The sequence below is a fragment of the Suricata suricatta genome, chromosome 14, assembly GCF_006229205.1.
Source record: "Suricata suricatta isolate VVHF042 chromosome 14, meerkat_22Aug2017_6uvM2_HiC, whole genome shotgun sequence".
NCBI lineage: Eukaryota > Metazoa > Chordata > Mammalia > Carnivora > Herpestidae > Suricata > Suricata suricatta.
Genome location: NC_043713.1, coordinates 79,158,554 through 79,177,837, shown reverse-complemented (window position 1 = coordinate 79,177,837; position 19,284 = coordinate 79,158,554).

Sequence of the window (19,284 nt, the reverse complement as noted above, 5' to 3'; positions counted from 1 at the left end):
GAAATGACTCAAGGGGGTTTGCTTTGACCCTGGGGAGTAAGACCCCACACCGGCTACCGAGGGACGCCCCCTAGGCAAGAAGGGCCTCTGCTGTTCACAGCTGCTGGGAATCTGGGCTCTAATGTCAGATAGCTGCAGGTGATTTGACCTCTCTGAGCCTCAGTTTCCCCATCTGTAAAATGGGGGCGATAATGAGATCTCTCGTACGAGGTCCATGGAAAGAAACAGATGGACATTGTACCTGTGCAGCATGGAGCACAGGGTCTGAAACCAGTAAGCAGGTCAGGAATGGCGGGTGTCATAACTTTGATACTGACCAACGACCCCCCAAGATCATTGCAGTAGAGATGGCTGCGTTGACTTCACCTGGAAGAGCTGGACCCTCCCTCTCCTGGGTGGGGGTCCGTTGTTGAGCTGACCTGAAGCCCCACTCACTGCAGAGACCCCGTCTCCTTGCACTGGCTGCCCAGTGAGCTCTCTCCTCTCCCCCCTCGCAGCCCAGGGACACGCTGGTGCCTCCTCCCGGAACACCGTCCCCCCCTCCGCTCTCCCCGGCGAGCTCCATGCCATCCTCTGGGCCCCTTCAGAAGTCTTCGGGGCTCTGCCAGCTAAGAGGGGCCGAGCCCCTTCCGGGAGCCCTGTGGTTCCCTGTGCTTCTCTGCCAAGCACTGGCACTCTGTGGCCACTACCCCTGCTTCCCGGTGAGCAACATACGAGCAGGGAGCCTGGAGCAGGGGCCTAGCACACAGTAGGTGCTCAAGAAGAAAACATCCAGCTGCACAGCTGAGCCCTGGGGGACATTTCTGGGCCTCCTCCTGCCAAGCCCTCAGGACAAGTTCATATTAACGGCCAGAATGTCTGGGTCCTCCCTTCCCCTGAGTCCTGCCCAGCTAAGTAACGGAGCGCCCTAGCCGACTTAGGCATCACCCCCAGGGACCCCTGTTCAGTGCTCCTCCACCTCCAGGAAGCCTTCCCTGGTTACTCTCAGTGCCGTGTGCTAGAGGCGGTTAGGATGGCCTTTGCATTTGGGCCGGGGTGCGAATTCCGCACACCCTAAACCAGGGGCCTCCACTGCTGACCTCCCCCTGCCGTGGGTTCAGGCAAGAGTGATTTTGAGCCTTCCAGTGATTTCTAGAGGCAGACTGCCAGGGCACAGTCCTGGATGCCCTATTTATGGACTCTGGAAATTTCCACCAGTCACTTAATGTCTCGGTGCCTCAGTGTTCTCATCTGGGGCATATCTGAGGATAACGGCCCCCACCTGTGAGGACCGCCAGGGATTACGTGGGTTCACGCTTTTAACTGCTTAGCAGAGAGACACCACCTCACAAGGCCAGTTGCTGCATAGATTCACCCCTTAGAGCACTTAGGACAAAACCGAGCATACAGTAGGCGCTCAATTAATGCACTATTCTGACAGCTGGATGATCTCGGGCAAGGTCCTGGCCTCAGTGTCTGCATCTGTAAAATGGGAATATGACTGGACCTACCTTGGATGGGCTTGCTGTTGGGGTAAACGGTATAATGTAAGTGAAACATCCATCCTCAGGCAGGACCAGAATGGACAGAAATATCTAATGCGTGCACGCTACTTCTTAAATGCCAGGCCCTTCGATGACGCACTGAATCCTGTAGCTATCACTACGGCAGATGAGGAAACCGAGGCACAGAGAGGGGGAGCTCCCTGACCAAAGTCACACAGCTCGAGTGGCCGAGCTGGGAGGTGAACCAAGCGTCCACTACACCCTCTCGCCCGACGGTGATGAGTCTTCCTTTCTGCTGTCCCCCTTGTCGTGTCGGCCCATCAACTCCAGAGGGGAGTGAGGAGTTGGCTGGCGGGCACGTCTCCTATGACTCCGCAGGCCTCGTGTCTAGAACACGGCCCTGCGTATGGGACCGGCCGTCCTGCGTCCCGAAGGTGCCGAGGCCCATCGCTGTCCTGCCAGAGCGGGTTCTAGGAAACGGGCACCCCCGGGTAAGAACACGGGCTTTGGAGCAGGCGGACCTGCAGCCGCGTCCCAGAGAGGCCTCTACGGCATCATGCGACCTTGGGCCACCGCCTTCCCCTCTCTGAGCCATATCACACTCCCAACGTGGAGGACTCCGCCGCCCTCCCAGATCAAGCTGCAGATGACAGAGCTGCGGCCACGCAGCCCTCCTGCCCTCCCGCGGGGGTCGAGAGAGAGGCCGGGTCACCTCTTCCCCGGCCTCCGGTCCCCGGGCGCGTGGAGGGACGGGGCGGAGATCCCGGGAGCGGCCCGGCGGGCTTTCTGGCCGCGCGCGCGCGGTGTCGGCGGCGGGTGATGGATAGGCTCGGACACACTCCACAATAGCCCGCAGACACTCTATTACCCGGTGATTGTCTGCCCGGCGGCCCCGCTCGGGCCGCGCTGCCACAGATAATGGCCCAGAACAAAGATGGCAGCTGCTTTTGTAGGGGAACAGATTTGTGGCAAGTTGAGATAAAATAAAGAGGAAGGAGAAAGGGATGAGGAGCCGGCGGCTGGGGGGCAGAGACATGAAAGGAATACGGAGGGAGCAAGGGGGGGAAGAACAGAGGGACAGAAGCCAAGATGTCTCGGGGAGGGAAGGGCGGTGGGGCTCAGGCTGGCGAAGGCAACCTGGAGGGCGGCCTTTGTCCAACAATAATGACGATAATGACGGCGGTAATAGTAATGATGATAATACATACGCTTCTGGTGTCCGTGGAGAGCACCCCGGTGGCCCCGGCCGAGATCCTTCTGGTCCCTGTCCTTGCTCACAGGGGGCCAGGGCTCCGTGATTCTCCTGGGGCCTCTGGAGGTGGGTGGGGTGCCCACGAGGGTCCACCCCACCAAGAGGCCCGTTTCCGGCCTGCCATCCTGAGTCTAGGCCCAGAGCAGGTGGAAGGATGGAGGGGGTCACGGGGTACATGTTCGGCCGGACAGTTCCTGTTGAGGAGCTTTCTAAGAACCGCCCCCAACTCAGCGACTTGGGATGACATCTCAGTGACCACAAACAAAGCCCAGAAGAGCCATCTTTCAGCCGGGCCAGGGCCACCCCAAATAAAACCCGGGCTCTTGGGGGCACCTGGGTGGCTCAGTCGGTAAAGTGTCCGACTTCGGCTCAGGCCATGATCGCACGGTTTGTGAGTTCAAGCCCCGCGTCAGTCTCTGTGTTGACCACTCGGAGCCTGGAGCCTGCTTCGGATTCTGTGTCTGCCTCTCTCTCTGCCCCTCTCCCACTCACGCTCTGTCTCTGTCTCTCAAAAACGAATAAACGTTTAAAAAAAAGTTTTTTTAAACCCAGGCTCTTTAGCAGGGAGGGTGGGGGGAAATGGGTGCTGGGTAGGCAACCAGGTTTTTTAGTCACACATGATTCATGATAAGCATTTACTGAGCATCTACTATATACCTTGACCCACAGCCCAGGCAGTGCCTCGCCGGGAAAAGGGGCTGCCTGACCATCCGTTTGGGATGGGACCACTGGGGGTTGGAGAGCGGGAGTGACTGCTGGAGGGCCACGCACAGAAGCGGCGCTCAAACCCAGGGCCGCCCCACGGCCAAGTCCATCCCCACGAACGCCGCCTGGTCCAGATTTCTGCTGGACTTCTCTTCCCTCAGTCAGAGGGGCCCCAAAGGAGGCCACCACCTTAATATTCAGGGCTGGGGTAGAGCAGGGCAAGAAAATGGATTTGATGATCTAAGGAGGGAGGAGGGGAAGGGCGTGGACTGAGCGCAGAGGTGCGGTGCTGTGCTCATGAGGATGAGGTCAGCGACCCAGCGCCTGGCACAGCCCAGAGCTGTCACCTAGTAAGTGCTCAGTAATGCCACCTCTGCGGCAGCATGGGGACAAAACCCCTCAGGGCAGCCGTGTGGCTGAAGGAAGGAGGCCTCCCAAATAATGCGCTCAGAGCACAGCCTGGAAACGGAACGTTCTCCGGGCGGTCTTACCCTCTTAATACGTCATATGTCTAATCCGCCGCGCCCTCTGACCTTACTCATAATCCCTCCTCTTTCGTACCGCTGCTGCCTAAGACCTTCCTACTCTGGACCCAGTGTCACATCCCTGGTGAGGCCCGAGCAGCAGAGAGATGCTGACATGGGGCAGGGGCCGCAGAGGTGAGAGAATACATCCTTCCGAGTGTTTGCCCAGCAAAATCACTAAATCCGCGGCCAGAGCGGTAAACCATCCTTCTGGGAGGCTCAGCGGCCTCACCCACTCTCTGCAGAGCTCTGAAGCCTGTTCCAGGGGCGCCTGGGTGCCTCAGTCGGTTGAATGTCCGGCTTCGGCTCAGGTCATGATCTCACGGTTCGTGGGTTCGAGCCCCGCGTCGGGCTCTGTGCTGACAGCTCAGAGCCTGGAGCCTGCTTCGGATTCTTCGTCTCCCTCTCTCTCTGCCCCTCCCCTGCTCGCTCTTTCTCTCCCTCCCTCTCTGTCAAATATCAATAACCATAAAAAGATTTTCAAAAAAATGCTTGACTGACTATACCCAAAATACCGTGATTAGTATAGAGATATTTTGAGCGGACTATTTTATACTCCTTCCCACCCTCCTTCTCTCCGCGAAGTCTTCAACATCCAGCCTGCGTTTTCATTTACAACATTTACAGGGTCGCCGCGTGTTACGGGCTGGAGCCACATCGGGCACGGGGAGCTACCCCATCAGGCAGCACAGTTCTAGAACATATGCTTTTCCCACCTGAAAAGTCGTTTGGTTTTTTTTTTTAATTTAATTTTTTTAAGAAACCAAGCACCAGGCTTCATTCTGTAGCAATCTCTTTCCCTGCTCTCTGTAGATACGCATATATTGCTTTCTTTAAAAAATCTGTACATAGATATCTTTCTTACCTGCATATGTGGAGAGTACATATATATATAGAGAGAGACAGAGAGAAATTATATATAGAAATTACATAGAGAAAAATTATGTGTGCGTGTGTGCATATATATTATAGAGCTGTGAAACCAGAACCTCCTTTGAACTGACCCTGAGTTAGCTGGCTGATTCCCTGGTCCAGAGGGTCAGGCCCCTGAGCCACAGTCAGGAGAAACTGGGGTTCGCTTGTCCCCCCCCAGCCGGAGCACAGAGCCTGTCTCCTCTCCGGAGAAAAAGATATATAACACCAAACGCTGTGAAATTTGCCGCTGTGAGAACAGCTAATTTTTCACACCCAGACGAACTGGCTGGGTTTGTTAAAGCCCAAGATAATCAAATAATCATTATAACTCATCTTCGCCCCTCCTGTCTTTCGCTCTTTGTACCATTAATGTCCCAGTGGGGAGCGGCTCTGGTGAGTTCAGGCCTAGCCTATTTAGATAACCTTCTGGTGGGTCTTCTGAGAGCAAAATATCCCTCCTGGAGTATCTTACAACAAATGAACCGATCCCCCCTAATCTTCTTATCGTTGTAGCCCCTGCTCCAGGCCTGGTTATCTCGCGGGCTTGCAAAAGAGAGGCAGGGAGAGAGATTCATACATATATATTTATGTTTTGTAGGAATGTATATAAATATAAATATAAATATATATATATATATCTATATATGCATGAAATAATAAAAGGGAGACAGACGCCAGGTAAGGGCGCCCTGCCGCAGCCGGCTGGGAAGACCCGCCAGGAGAGAAGGTTCTAGAAGCTCTGCAGTGGGAGGGAGGGGGGGGCCAGATGGCACCCCATCCGCGTCTCCCCCGGGATCTGGCCCCAGGGGCCTTGAGGACTCCCCCGTTTCTGTGCCCTCCCCCACTTTCCCTCCTTCACTGGGCTGCCTTCTGTCCACCTTCCTTGCTTCCCTACTCCCTTCACTCCCCCCCATGTCTCTCTCATTCTCTCCCTCTCCGTGTCTCTCTGTGACTCCCCTCTCTGCCTCTATCCTAGCCTCCCTCTCTCCCATTTCCTCTTTTGCTCCCCAGCACCCCAGCCCCCCCCGCCTGACCCCCAGCCCCCCACCTCTACCCTCTGCGCCCCTCACCCCAGTCCCGCTCTGCCTTAATTTCTGATTAATATGTTCTTAGCCAAGGAATGAGGAGAGAGGGAGAGCGCGTGAGAGTGAGAGGGGCATCTTCTAAATAAATCATTTCGTCATGTGAAGAGCTAATCTGCAAATAACGTCGCTATTTATCGGGTTTTTAGCAGTGCATGTTAAATAGTGATATGGAGGCCACATTTACAAAACCCCACTGGAGCGCTGGGAAGGGATTTTTAACTTCATTGCCCAGAAAGAAAAATGGTGAGGACCAAGATAAGACCGTTGTGAAGCTTTGGCCCTGAACCGTTAGCGGGAGCAATTAAGCAGGCAGGGGGGAAGGGCGAGGGGCTGCCGCAGCTCCCCTGCTCCCCATCCCCCCCTCCCAGGCCAGACGGGGTCCCGCCCCACCCCCCCCCCCACCCGACACACCCGCTTCCCACCAGCCACTTCTTTTTTTTTAATTAAAAATTTTTTTTCTACTGTTTATTTTATTTTTGAGAGACAGAGAGTGAGGGAGGGGCGAAGAGAGAGGGAGACACAGAATCCGAAGGAGGCTCCAGGCTCAGAGCTGTCAGCACAGAGCCCGACGCGGGACTCGAACCTGCTTACCGTGAGATCGTGACCTGAGCTGTAGCCCAAAGCTTAACCGCCGGAGCCGCCCAAGCGCCCCGCCCACCAGCCACTTCTGTCTCAGAACCTGGAGTTGGACCGGCGGGTTTGAACACAGCCGCCACCCCTAAATGTGGCCCCTGCTGCCTCAGTTTCTCCAATTCCTCAAACAAGAGTCCTTGACACCTGAAAGGCAAAAAAAAAGAAAGCAAAGAAAAATTATTAGCTCTGATGGATGAAGAGGAACTTGCAGCATCAAAATTGGTAGTAATATCCAAAGCAAGATTGCAAATTTCTTTCGAAATTATTTTTCACAGAAAATTGTCCTTAATGTGGGATGTGGGTGCCTCTTAATGTGTGGGCCATGCTGTGGGGTGAGCTTCCAATTGGGAGCGCGCTTAGGGGCCCAGGCGTCCTTCCACAGTCCCTGCGTCTCCTGCTGAGGGTAATAATACCAATAATAAAATAATAATTTCTGCATCCTTTTTTGGGGTGTGTGTGCCGGGCGCTGGCGAGTCTGTTCCGTATTCCCACGTGCCCTTTTTTGTGATTTCAGCCTATTTCCTTCCTTGCCTCGCCATCCATCCTCCAAAAGATCCGTCTGAGTCTTTTTGTGCCTCGCAGGACAGACAAGGGCTAAGATGTGCGATTTTTCAAAGGTCGAGACCGTGGCTCCAAAGGATCCCCTCCGTGGCTGGCCGGTAGTCGGCCCCGAGAATTCGGGGTGGGACCCAGGTGTGAGGCTCACCCACGTGGACCAGCAGGATTGGCAAGGTGCGGAGCCCCCCATTGACTGGAGGCAATCAAGCTCAGGTGTCCTAAAAGGAAGGCCTACATGGGGCATGAAGGTGGATTTGATTCTGGATTCGAATCTTGGCTCTGCCGTTTGCCTGGGGGAGGAAACTTAAGCCTGTTCACGTTAGTCTCCTTGTTTGTGAGATGGACATGCTAACACCTACCTCATGAGGGCTGGGGAATATGAGGGCTAGAGGTCGTCTATGCAAAAGGCCCTGGCAAACAGTAGTTGCTCAATAAATAGGAGCGGCTGTTATTTTCCTATCTTTCTTCTGCTTGCCGGCCTCCAAAGGGCTAACGGAGGGCTAGTAACTGAGGCCGACTCACAGGAAGGCAGATGACTAGTCTCTAACCGGAGCCCTGACACCTGCTTACCCTGTGATTGTGCACCCTCTGGGCCTCAGTTTCCTCACCTGTAAAACGGGACAATTAGGGTAGATGTAGAGACTGTATTTGCGTGATGGGAGGGTCACTGGCAGGCATAAGGTGAACAGCTACCACTAATGGCGCACGGGCCAGGAATGTGTAGATGCGAGTTAAGGGTGTGGCCCTGGGTTCAAGTCCCAGCACCGCCACTTACTATCTGTGTGACCTTGGGTACATCACTTCACCTCTCTGTGCCTCTGCACCTCACGCATGAAATGTACCTGCCTCACTGGGTGGTTGGGGGTATTCAAGTGTGAGTTTCTTAGCTAGTTCCTGTTCCAGGAGAGCAGGGCCGAGGTCTTGGACTTCTTTGCATCCCTCAGGGCTCAGGGCTGACCTCGTGATCAGGATTAGTAAATAGAGTGTTTGTCGAATAACTTATAATTATGCAAATAGCCATTACAGCAAGAAGCCGCAGCGGAAACTGTCAGTTGCACGCATCTCACTTGGCCTACTCTAGGCAGTTCAGGGACAGTTCTCAGATGTGACATTGGGATCCTACCTCCAACACCTTCCTTTCTCTGTCTGATGCTCCCGGTGGCCCCAGGTGTGAACTCAGCCCCCACACAGGGTATGGCAGAAGTGCCAGGAAGTTGGTGACCCCAGGAGCAGTCCTCCATCAGTGAGTGACAGGAGTGAGTGGACCGATGTTCCTGCTTCCCTGCCGCTCAGAGGCACATTCTGCACAACCTTCCAGGCGTCCCCAGGGGGTCTGAGCCCCCGTCGCCCCCAGCCGGTCCCCTGCTCATTAATTCACCCTGTGTTGTATGCTTTTCCTCTCTATCCGGCCATCTCCCTCCCTCCCATATGCCTCTTGAAATCACCTCCCATAGAAACTCCCAGCTCCCAGTCCTTGTCTTGGGGTCTGCTTTGCGGGGGACCCGGCCTGGGCAGGAGGGGGCACGTGAGTCCGTCTGTTAACACAAAATATCTTCTCCCATTTTTACATTCACCACTCTGATGGGCGCTGTGAAGAAATGCAAGGGGTGCAGAGGTGTTCTAGAAAGTCGAGCTGCCTAGTCTCAGGGTGGGGGTGGTTCCCCTATGGAAACGTTGGATAGAAATCTAGAGCAAAGGCAGGGCTTTGCAGGAGGTGGGGGTAAGGGCATTCCCGACAGGAGGAACAAGCCCGTGCAAAGGCCCGGAGGCAGGAGCATGGTACATTTTTGTCAGAGAGTGAAGGGGACTCGTGCCCCTAGTTTGCTGTGTGACTCCAGAAAGTCACATCACATTCCCGAGCCTCAGTTTCCCCACCTGTCAAATGGTCCTGCTCCCTCACATTACTTCCGCGGAATGGGGTCTGGGAACTTAGAGGTTCAAGGTGGTAAAGGCGACCTAAGAATGTCACCCAGTAATCACAGTACATGGATGCTTTCAAGGGCCACTGTCGCGTTCTCACCCTCGAGCCTCCCTGCTTTTTCTCCAAACCCCAGTCCTCACACAGTGACATTCCAGTGGAGGAAAGTGTTGAAGAAACAAATCCACATGTCTTTGCAAAATAATGCAAATGCAGTGATGCATTTCTATGAAGGAAAATAAAGCAGAAGATGCGGTGTGGGAGAGAAGACACATTTTAGTTAAGGCCTAGAGAGCAGAGACTTGAAGTGGGGGCGGAGAGAGCCCACCATGCACCTTATTGGGAAAGAGCAATCAGGGCAGGAAAAAACCCAGCAGGTGCAAAGGTCCTGAGGCGCAGTGACCTATTCGAGGTAGACAAGGAGGCCAGCTAGGACAAGGAGGGGTGGGAGGTGATGGGAGTAGAAATCAGAGAGGTCATGGGGTTAAACCCCACAGAGCACTGAGGGCCTATCTGAGGAGTTTGGCTTTTAACCTGAAGTGAACGGGCATCTAGGAGTCAAAGCCGGGGTGGGCGGCCTCGTGTGATATTTCCTGAGGGATCACTCTGGCTGCTGTATAGACAATGGTCCGTGGGAGGCGGGGCCAGGGAGGCGGTTGATGAGCCCCCTTTCTTAGCCTACCCCCCTGCTCCATTGCACCGGACCCCAGATTCCCACACCTGCATCCCTCCGGTGCCCAGACCCCACCTGCCCGCCGGCCGGGGGGTGACGGGCTGCAAATGAGTGGGCAGGCGAGCGCCTGTCATTTCCACAAGTGCCGCGGGTAAAGGCTGTGGCGGTGTGCAATTAAGCCCTGAGCTTTAAAAACACGGTAATAAGCGGATACGGGCCTAGGAGGCAGTCTGGTAATTTAAATGATATCCAGCTCGAATATGGAATGTCTAAATGTTCTCTTCCCGAGATTTATATCGGCATAGACCTGCCTCATTCATTTATTTAGTTAACTAGCGACTTATTGGCATGTCCTCCCAGCCACTCTCCGATGGAAGAACCACAGGCCCGGGTGGGAGCGCCTGCGCACTGCGCTGGCGGGGGCGGGGCGGGGCAGTGAAAGCGGGGACCCCTTTCCCGGGCTGGAGGCGTCCTCTGTGCCTTGCGTTCGGAGGATCTCTCCTGCGAACTAGGAGTCAGTCTGTACGAGGTGCACACGGGGAAACAGGCGCGGAGCGGCGAAGTGACTTGTTCAGGGTCACGCAGCCGGTGGATGGGACAGATCCCGGGCTTTGCCCAGGACCCAGTGTGGATCATCAGCCCTGGACTTTTGGTCCTGGTTGTTTCCCAGCGAACGGTCACGGAGAGTCCTTAGAATTTATCTGAGGGTCCCGCGCACAAAGTCGTCACCTCATTCGGGCTCTCCAGCCCGGCGGGGAGGGTGGGGGGAGACTTTATCACTCACAGAAGCCAGGGGGCTCAGACTCAGTCGGGGGTCGGCTGATGAGAGAGGACTGTGCAAATCAGCTGCCTCCTGGCCTGGCTTTCTTTTCACTTGGGTCCGAGTCATGGGTATGAGACGGAGGGAACTTTCCTCCAGGGGTGGAAAGGCAGGGGTGGGGGCGGGAACTCTGTCCTTCCGCCAGGCAGCAGCGGGCGTGGTGGGGACTGTGGCACCCCGCAGCTGCAACTTGGTCCCGGCCACGCCTCTGACGTGTGAACCCGCTGCTGCCACAACTCCACGTTGCTCAAGGATGCCGGTTTCGAACGAAATTCCTCTTCTTAATGGTGAGGCCACCGTGTTAGAAGACTGAGCAAAGGAAATACATCTGCCTTCTGGCTTCTTCTGTCCAACCCTGTTTGCAGCATCCAAGTCCAGCCCCGTGTCTGCATTTTACTGGTGGGGTGAATGAGGGCTGGGAGTGAGCGGGACCCCAGGGCCACCCGGGGATTTGAGAGGTGGACCCTGGCTCAGAACCCAGTGACCTCGGCCGGCCAGCATTGAGACCATCCGTTGGCCTTGAACCAGGTCCTTCTGCACCCCTTGCCGCCCTCCTCCTCCCAGCTACGGCCTCTGCCTCTCCCCTGCTAGGAGGCCTGCCTGACTCCCACCGTGCTCCCGACCACCTCCGAATGCTCCCGAACCTCATTCATTTAGTATCTTCTTCATGATTTTGCTCTGAAAACCTGCTTTAAACTAATTCCTTAAAAAAACAACAACCCAAAGACATTAGTTTAAAAGGAAACTAGTTTAAAAGGGACAGTCCTGTATGTGGAATATAACTTTGCCATAAAGAAAAGGTAACAGATGAAATATGGTGAAAACAAAGCCATATTATCACCTTCTTTTTAAAAATTTCTTTTTGAGAGAGAGAGAGTGAGCAGGGGTGGGGCAGAGAGAGGGGGAGACAGAGGGTCTGGAGCAGGCTCTATACTGAGAGCAGAGAGCCGAATGCGGTGGGGCTCGAACTCACGAACCGCGAGATCATGACCCGAGCTGAAGTCAGATGCTTAACCGACTGAGCCCCCCAGGTGCCCCTTATTTCCTTCTATTTTCCTTTGGCATCCAAACACGAGACCTGTTCTCTCTTTGTTGGAAAACGATGCTAAGCAAGCCAACCCGATGGCCAGCAACTGCACACTTAACATACATCCCAGCTGAAGTAGGGTCATTGAAGGGAACGTTCAAGAATGTTCATCAGAGGGGCGCCTGGGTTGGCTCAGCCGGTTGAGCATCCGACTTCGGCTCAGGTCATGATCTCACAGATTGTGGGTTCGAGCCTCATGTCAGGCTCTGTGCTGGCAGCTCAGAGCCTGGAGCCTGCTTTGGATTCTGTGTCTCCCTCTCTCTATCCCCTTTCCCCACGTGCCCTCTGTCTCTGTCTCTCAAAAACAAATGAACATTAAAAAAAAAAGAATATTCATAGGAGCTTGTTCATCACAGTGCCCAACTGGGAACTACCCAGATGTCCACCAGCAGGACACGGGGTAATAAATACCGTGTGGTCATGCAATGGAACATGACGCAGCAATGAAAAGAGTGAGCTGTGAACACACCACGGAGTGGGTAAATTTCATGGACAGGACACTGAGTGAAGGCCACAGACTCAAGGGGGTTCGTGATTGTTTTTCCACTGACGAACGGGTAAATAACATGTGGCCATTCATACAATGGAATACGATGCAGCCATAAAAAGAAACGGAGGCCAACACCTGCGATGACACAGGTAAACTTTGGACAGAGGGCGGCAAGGGGACAAAGCCTGACTCAAAAGGTCATGTGCTGCAAGACTCCATTTACACAAAGTGTCCAGACAGACAGATCCATCGAGACAGAAGGCAGATTAGGGGTGACGGCTGAAGGATACAGGGCTTCTTTCTAAGGTGATAAAATAGTCTAAATTCGATTGCAGCGACCGTTTTACCACATTGTGACTATCATAAAAACCATTGAATTGTACACCTTAAACAGGTGAACTGTATGGTATGGACTTATATCTCAATAAATTCTTTTTAATTTTTTTAAATGTTTTTATTTATTTTTGATACAGAGAGAGACAGAGCATAGAGGGGGAGGGGCAGAGAGAGAAGGAGACACAGAACCGGAAGCAGGCTCCAGGCTCTGAGCTAGCTGTCAGCACAGAGCCTGACGCGGGGCTCGAACCCACGAATGTGAGATCTGACCTGAGCTGAAGTCGGAGGCTTAGCCGACGAGCCACCCAGGCGCCCCAATAAATTCTTTTTAAAGGCACGTACTCTAGGAATCCGTTTGGCTAAAGTTCAATAAGAGGCCAAACGAAAAAAAAAAAAAAAGAGGCCAAACGAATCTGCACATGGCCACGAGCCCTTTGGTTGGAAGATATCACTTCCCCTTTCCGAGCCTCAGCTTACCTATCTGGAAAATGGGAATTATGGGGCCAGCTTTCTCTGCTGATCTACGTGAGGCGAGGCACATTCACTGAGGAGTCGCGTTCAGGTTCAAGTTCCGACACTATCTTAGTGGTGCCGGCAAAAAGCCAGCATGCTGTGAGGACCCTGAGTCTTGAACCTACCTGGCTTTATGCACAGTATAATATCTGGTGGGTAGTTGGTGCTCAGAGAGGATTTGCTAGAGAAAGACACGAGTCCAGGCTCTGCCCCATGCTAGCTGTGTGACCTCGGGCCAGTCACTCACCTCCCTGAGCCTTAGTCCTTCTACGGGTGGAGATAATACCGATTCCCTCCCATGCACCCACGGGAGGCACAAACGGGATAATGCCCTCGGGCCGCACTTCTCAAACTCCAGTCTCTGCATGAATCACCTGGGATTTTTTTTTAATGCAGCTTCTGATCCCACAGATGATGCATTTCTAAACAGCTCGCAGGTGACGATGCTGAGGCCGCGGGTGTGGAGCCCGCTGAATAGTGAGCATGGAAGCGCTTCGCACGTCGAAAGTGCTTGGTAAACACAAGTGGTTTTCGGCCACGACCAGGCACCCCTCACACCCCTACGTTTTTGTCTCGGCAGCCTGTTCTGCTCACCCAGCCCCCCTCCCCTGCTCCCTGCTTCCCGGCTTCCCGAAGGGCAGTGGACCCCCTTCCCTCCTACATGTCGCTCACCCTCATCCTGCCCCGCATGCTCACGGGGCCCGCCTCACCCCTCTGGCCACCGGGGCCGGTTCCCGCTGCCCGGAGACGCCTTGGGTAGGATTTTAGGAACAGCTGCCAGCAGCTGAGATGCAATGACTGCCTGGGGAGTCGTTAGGAGATAATGAATATTTGCAGCACCGAGCTGTGACTGCCGAGCTCCTCCCGCCCGCAGAGCTGGGGCCTCCAGCCCTTCTCGGGCCACGGACCCCGGACCTCCGGGCATCTTTGGGGCAGGAGGAGGACCCTGGACGCAGGGCCCCGGGAGGGGTCACTGGGGCAGATGTGGGGGCTCTCCCTGCACCCAGCCATTAGGGTTGGTGACTTCCAGGGCCTGCCAGGCCGGACACCTCACCAAGCGGTCAAAGGGCACCAGGGCCGGGGCTCAAAGTGGCCACAGCGCCTCCCTGCACCTGAGGCCAGCTGGCCTTTGGCGGTTGCCATGGTGATGGCCGTCCCCAGCAGTTGGGCAAGGACGCTACAGCAGCAACAGCGGCGGCAGCTGCGTGTGAGTGAGAGACAGTCTGGACCGTCCCCCTCCGGCTCTCCATCTGTGAGGGGCACACCTCCCAGCCACCCGAGCCACCACCGCTGATGCCCAGAGCCTCAGTTTTCAGGTCTATGAAATGGGGTTGATTATGCTCAGAGGGTTGTGGTTAGGGTTGAGATAATATAAGCAAAACACTCATCTCTCCCTGAGAACAGGACTTTATTGCTCCTGGGAGGGGAGTCCAGAGGTTTAAAAGGGAAGGAGATTCACCTTCAAAGGCGTGGACTCACATCATTTATTAAGGGCCTACTGTATACCCGCACTGCACTCCACTGGTGACACGTATTCGTTCACCGATTCCTTTCTGAACATCAGGCGGCCCTGAGTCATTTAATTCCTGCACTGTTGATGCTGAGTTAGCTTTATGTCCCCACTGTACATGTGAGGAAACAGAGGCCCAGAAGGTCCGGCCACTTGCACCCCCAAGGTCCTACAATGGGGACAACGAAGAATTGGAGTTGCGACTTCCAAACCCCCACTTGGCGGTCTCCACGCCGCTGTGCAGGCGGACCTGCATTCACACCCCGACTCTGCGCGTCCCTGCTGTAGGACCTTGGCCACACTGCCTTTCTGGGGCTCGGTCCTTTCTCTGTAGAATGGGGATAATGTAGAAGAAAGTGCTTCATTGAGTTGCCACGTGGGGTAATGTCGATGTGTGTTAGGTGTGCGGTATGCAGCAGGCGTCCCATAGTGGCACCTATTGTTTTCATCGCTGTGATCATTGTATTTTTCCTCCACCTGTGGGGACTGGACCGCATCATCTCTGGGTTCCCGGCTCGGGCCCCCCATCAGCCATGTGGGGATGGCATGAACATTTTGGGTCCTGGGTGGGCTCGTGTGGTCCAGAGAGGAGCCCCTTTGCGAGGAGGCAGGGGCAGAAGAGGCTGCGTTCTCCGCAGCCTGCTTTCTAATCATCTGGCTGCTCCCAGCCCGCGGCGTCGGGCCGGGTGTGTGAGCACGCAGCGGGAGGAGGGGGGTGCCTGTCCCTGGGAGGCTGCCTTCTGTCACTAGACAAACAAACACACAGCACCCACATTTGCTTGGAAATGGAGCAAGGCTTTAAATACACGCAAACAGCAGAGACGGAGGCGGAAGACGGGCTTCCACGGGCTTCCGTGGACCCGGCCGGCCACGGCCGCCAGCGATAGCCATCAAGAAGCCACTCACGTTCCCTGCCACCTGGGCTGACCTAGCACTGCTCCAGACAGCAAGCGGAGGGGAGTGAGGGGTGCGGCACTCGCCTGGCAGCCGCCACTGCCCCACTGGAGGGTGGTGAGGGGCCTGCTGAGGCCATCGTGGGGGTCCCCCACTTCCGGGCAGCATCTCTAGGCTGAAGAGTGTCCTCTGTGTGCCTCAGGCTGCGTAGTCCTTGAGCATGGGTGTCGCTTTGCCACTCCTTGGAGTAATCACAGGTCCAGCCTTGGGAGACAGACAGGCCTGGGACCACCCCCAACTCTGCCCCCGAGATGCTGTGTGAGCCTGGATAAGTCACCTCACCTCTCTGAGCCTCCCAAACCTCCGTGTTTGTAAAGTGGCCAGTTGGGCAGTTATGAGAGATAGCAACCAAGGATACAGAGTTCCTGATGTATAGATGGGCTGGCCCAGTGATGTATGTTAACAAGGTCATGATTGTTTCCTAGGTGATTCTGAGCTAAAACCTGACCTCGCTTTCCAAATGTGCCCGATGAGAATAACTGCAGGCCTACCCCAGAGGAGGTGATGAAGCCGTGTTGCTAAACACATTCTCTTTGTGGGGCGCCCTGGCGGCTCAGTCCGTGAAGCGTCCGGCTTCAGCTCAGGTCGTGATCTCGTCGTTCATGAGTTCAAGCCCCGCGTCGGGCTCTGTGCTGACAGCTCAGAGCCTGGAGGCTGTTTCGGATTCTGTGTCTCCCTCTCTCTCTGCCCCTCCCCCACTCACGCTCTGTCTCTTTCTGTCTCTCAAAGATAGAAATGACCATTACAACAAATTTTTAAAATACATTTTCATTTTATCCCTCACCCCCATTCTTGCAGAAGTGACAGGATAATAATAATAACAATAGCTAAGATTTGGGAGCCCTTATATTGATTTAAGCCTGTGCCGGCCAAGAGATAGCCACTGGCTAATTAAATGAAAAGGAAACAAAATGAAAAATTCAGCTCCCTGTGGCCCAACCACATTTCAAATGCTCAATAATCACCTGCGGGTCATGGCCACCACGTCGGACAGAGCTGACATGGAACATTTCCATGACCAAAAAGTTCTTCCGGACCCTGTGGCTTTCAGCCAATATGTCTCAGATCTAGTGCGCAGGGATGGCCTGGAAGGAAGAGGGTGAAAGTGCAGACTCGGGCTCAGGCGGTCTGCAGCGGGCGAGAAGCTGCCTTTCCATCTCCCAAAGTCTGTGGACCATGCTTTGTGGGGTGAGGGTCTCGAGCTGGCCTGCCCAGTGCAGTGGCTGTCAACCACATACGGCTGTGGGACCCTCAATGTGCAGCACATTCAAGTTGAGATGCGCGGCAGGTGCGAACTGGGCGCTGGATCTCAAAACCTTAGTGCCCTACAGAATCTCATTAATACTTTTTTTATTGATAATAGGTTGCAATAATATTCCAGACAGATGGGGTTGCATAAAATATATTTAAAAATTTATTTCACCTGTTTCTTCTTACTTCCCCTCTTGAAGAAGGCCAGTGGAAAATTTAGACTCTCGGACGTGGCTCACATCTTTCTACTGGACAGCATTGATCTTGGTCTGTCTCAGTTCTATTTATGAACTACCTCATTTCGGATGTATGGTTTTAACCAATGCATCATCACCTTTTCCTATCCTGTTATTTTCTGGCCCCTGAACTGGCTACTGTGCACTTCCCACTCCAACCAAAGGGCAAAATCCTTGATAGGAGGGGCTGTGTCCGTCTGTCCCTTTCTACCCATCACAGCATGGAACGACACCCTCACTTGTTTTCATCTGCCCGGCAATGCTGACTCCTACGGAAGTAACAACAGCTTGCCCTTCATTTTTGGAGCACTCCCTTCCCCCACACTCAGGTCATGTGATTTCAATGGAGCTTACGCTTCTGGGCACCATGATGGGTCATGTCTAGATCACTGATCGGTTTGAGGGCAACCATGTGACCTGAGCCAGGCCAATGGGATGCAGCCCCTGCACTCCTGAAACTGCCTAGAGATTTCTAGTGGATGTGAAGGATGTTGGGGGTTATGAACCAGGAAGTGCGTGGGCATCTGTTGAGGGAGCCCATTTGAGGATGGAGTCTATTCTTTGGCAATATCTGAGCCCTGGAGTCTGCCCTCTGGATCAGCTGGCTTCATCTGGCTGTTTCAGTTACACAAGTCACTAAACGCTCCCACTCATTTCATTTTTGTCTTTTAATTTAAAATATTTTTTTGTTTATTTATTTTCAGAGAGACAGAGACAGCACAGGTGGGGAAGGGGCAGAGAGAGGGAGAGAGAGAAGCCCAAGCAGGTTCTGTACTGCAGGCACAGAGCCTGACGCAGGGCTTGAACTCATGAAACCATGAGATCATGACCTGAGCCAAAACGAAGAGTCATAAGCTGAACCGAATGAGCCACCCAGGCGTCCCTATTTCATTATTTATGAGCTTTTGAGCAGTGTGTTTGCCATTTGTCATCAAAAGAGTCTAGACACCTAATAGATGTCCACAAGGAACTTAGGTGTTGATGTCTTGCAAGAAGATATGGAAGACAGATGAGGTCTACCATCTTAGTTGAAGAGGCTAAGAGGGTGACTTCCTGACAATCTTTTATTGCAGTGTAGAACCATCTGGCAATGGCTGGAAGTATCTCACCTGGAAAGGGGTGGAGTCTTCAGACAACCAGGATCTTTTCCCCCACCCTGCAAAGAGAAAATGTCCACTCTTCTTTCTCCCTGAACACAGAAATGGGTCAAAGAGGAGAACGGAATGGAACTGAACCCAGACTGTTATTTTGAGTCAGAGAATTCTGTTCTCTCCCTTAAATAGGCAAGGAGGGTCTGAGGCTGCTGTCTAAGTGTCCAAGGGAGAAACGGGGAGGGAGCTTTGGGGGGTTGGAAATCCAAGGGGGAAGTGAGTGAAAAGGGCCCCCTACTACCAACCAATACCATCCCCCAGACTGCAAAACACTCTGCCTTAACCTCCTGCTAGAACCTTCTTTAATGGGTACTGCAGTACACGGTAGTTTCCAGAAACGGCCATGGCCATACTTCTGATCCTACATGTTCTTCCAGAACTCACTACTGGCCTAGTCAAGAGGCAGAGTCTGTTTTCCTTCCCTTTAGGATGTTGTGTGACTTTGCAATAGCCTTGACGAACAGGAGGAGGAGAAATGGCACTCCATGACGTCCAAGGTCCACTTGACTCTCTCTTCCTCTCGGGACACTCACCCTGGGAGCCCAGAAGCCATGTCGCAAGGAGGCCTGGGGCCACACGGAGAGGCGCGTAGAGGTGTTCTGGCTGACAGTCCCTGCTGAAGGCCCAGCCAACGGCCAGCCTCAACCGCCAGACAGGTAGGTGAGTGAGCCACTTGCCACAGTTGGGGTCTCCACCTCCTCTCCAAGTTCATGCACTGAAACCCAACTCCCAAGGCGATGGGATTAGGAGGCGGGGCCTTTGGGAGGCGATGAGGTCAGGAGGGTGGAGCCCCCACGATTGGGATTGGTGCCCTTAGAAAAGAAACCCCTCAGAACTCTCTTCCTCCTTCTTCCCCGTGGAGACACGGCGAGAAGGCGGCCATCTTTCCACCAGGAGGCGGGTGCTCCCCAGATTTTGGACTTCCTCGCCTTGAGAACTGGGAGAGATACATTTCTCTGGTTTGTGAGTTGCCTGATCTGGGCTGTTCCGTGAGAGTGGCCGGGGTGGACTCCGGAGGATTCCAGCCCCCGCCCTCGAGCCTTCTATCGGATGCCGAGGGCAGCAGAGGTGAGCAGCCCGCACCCAGCCCCGCTCCACTGCAGGCTCGTGAGCAAACTCAGTGTGGTCATTGCTTCACGCCTGCACGTTCAACCAAAAGACATTTGGTGTGTGACGACAGATGACCAGA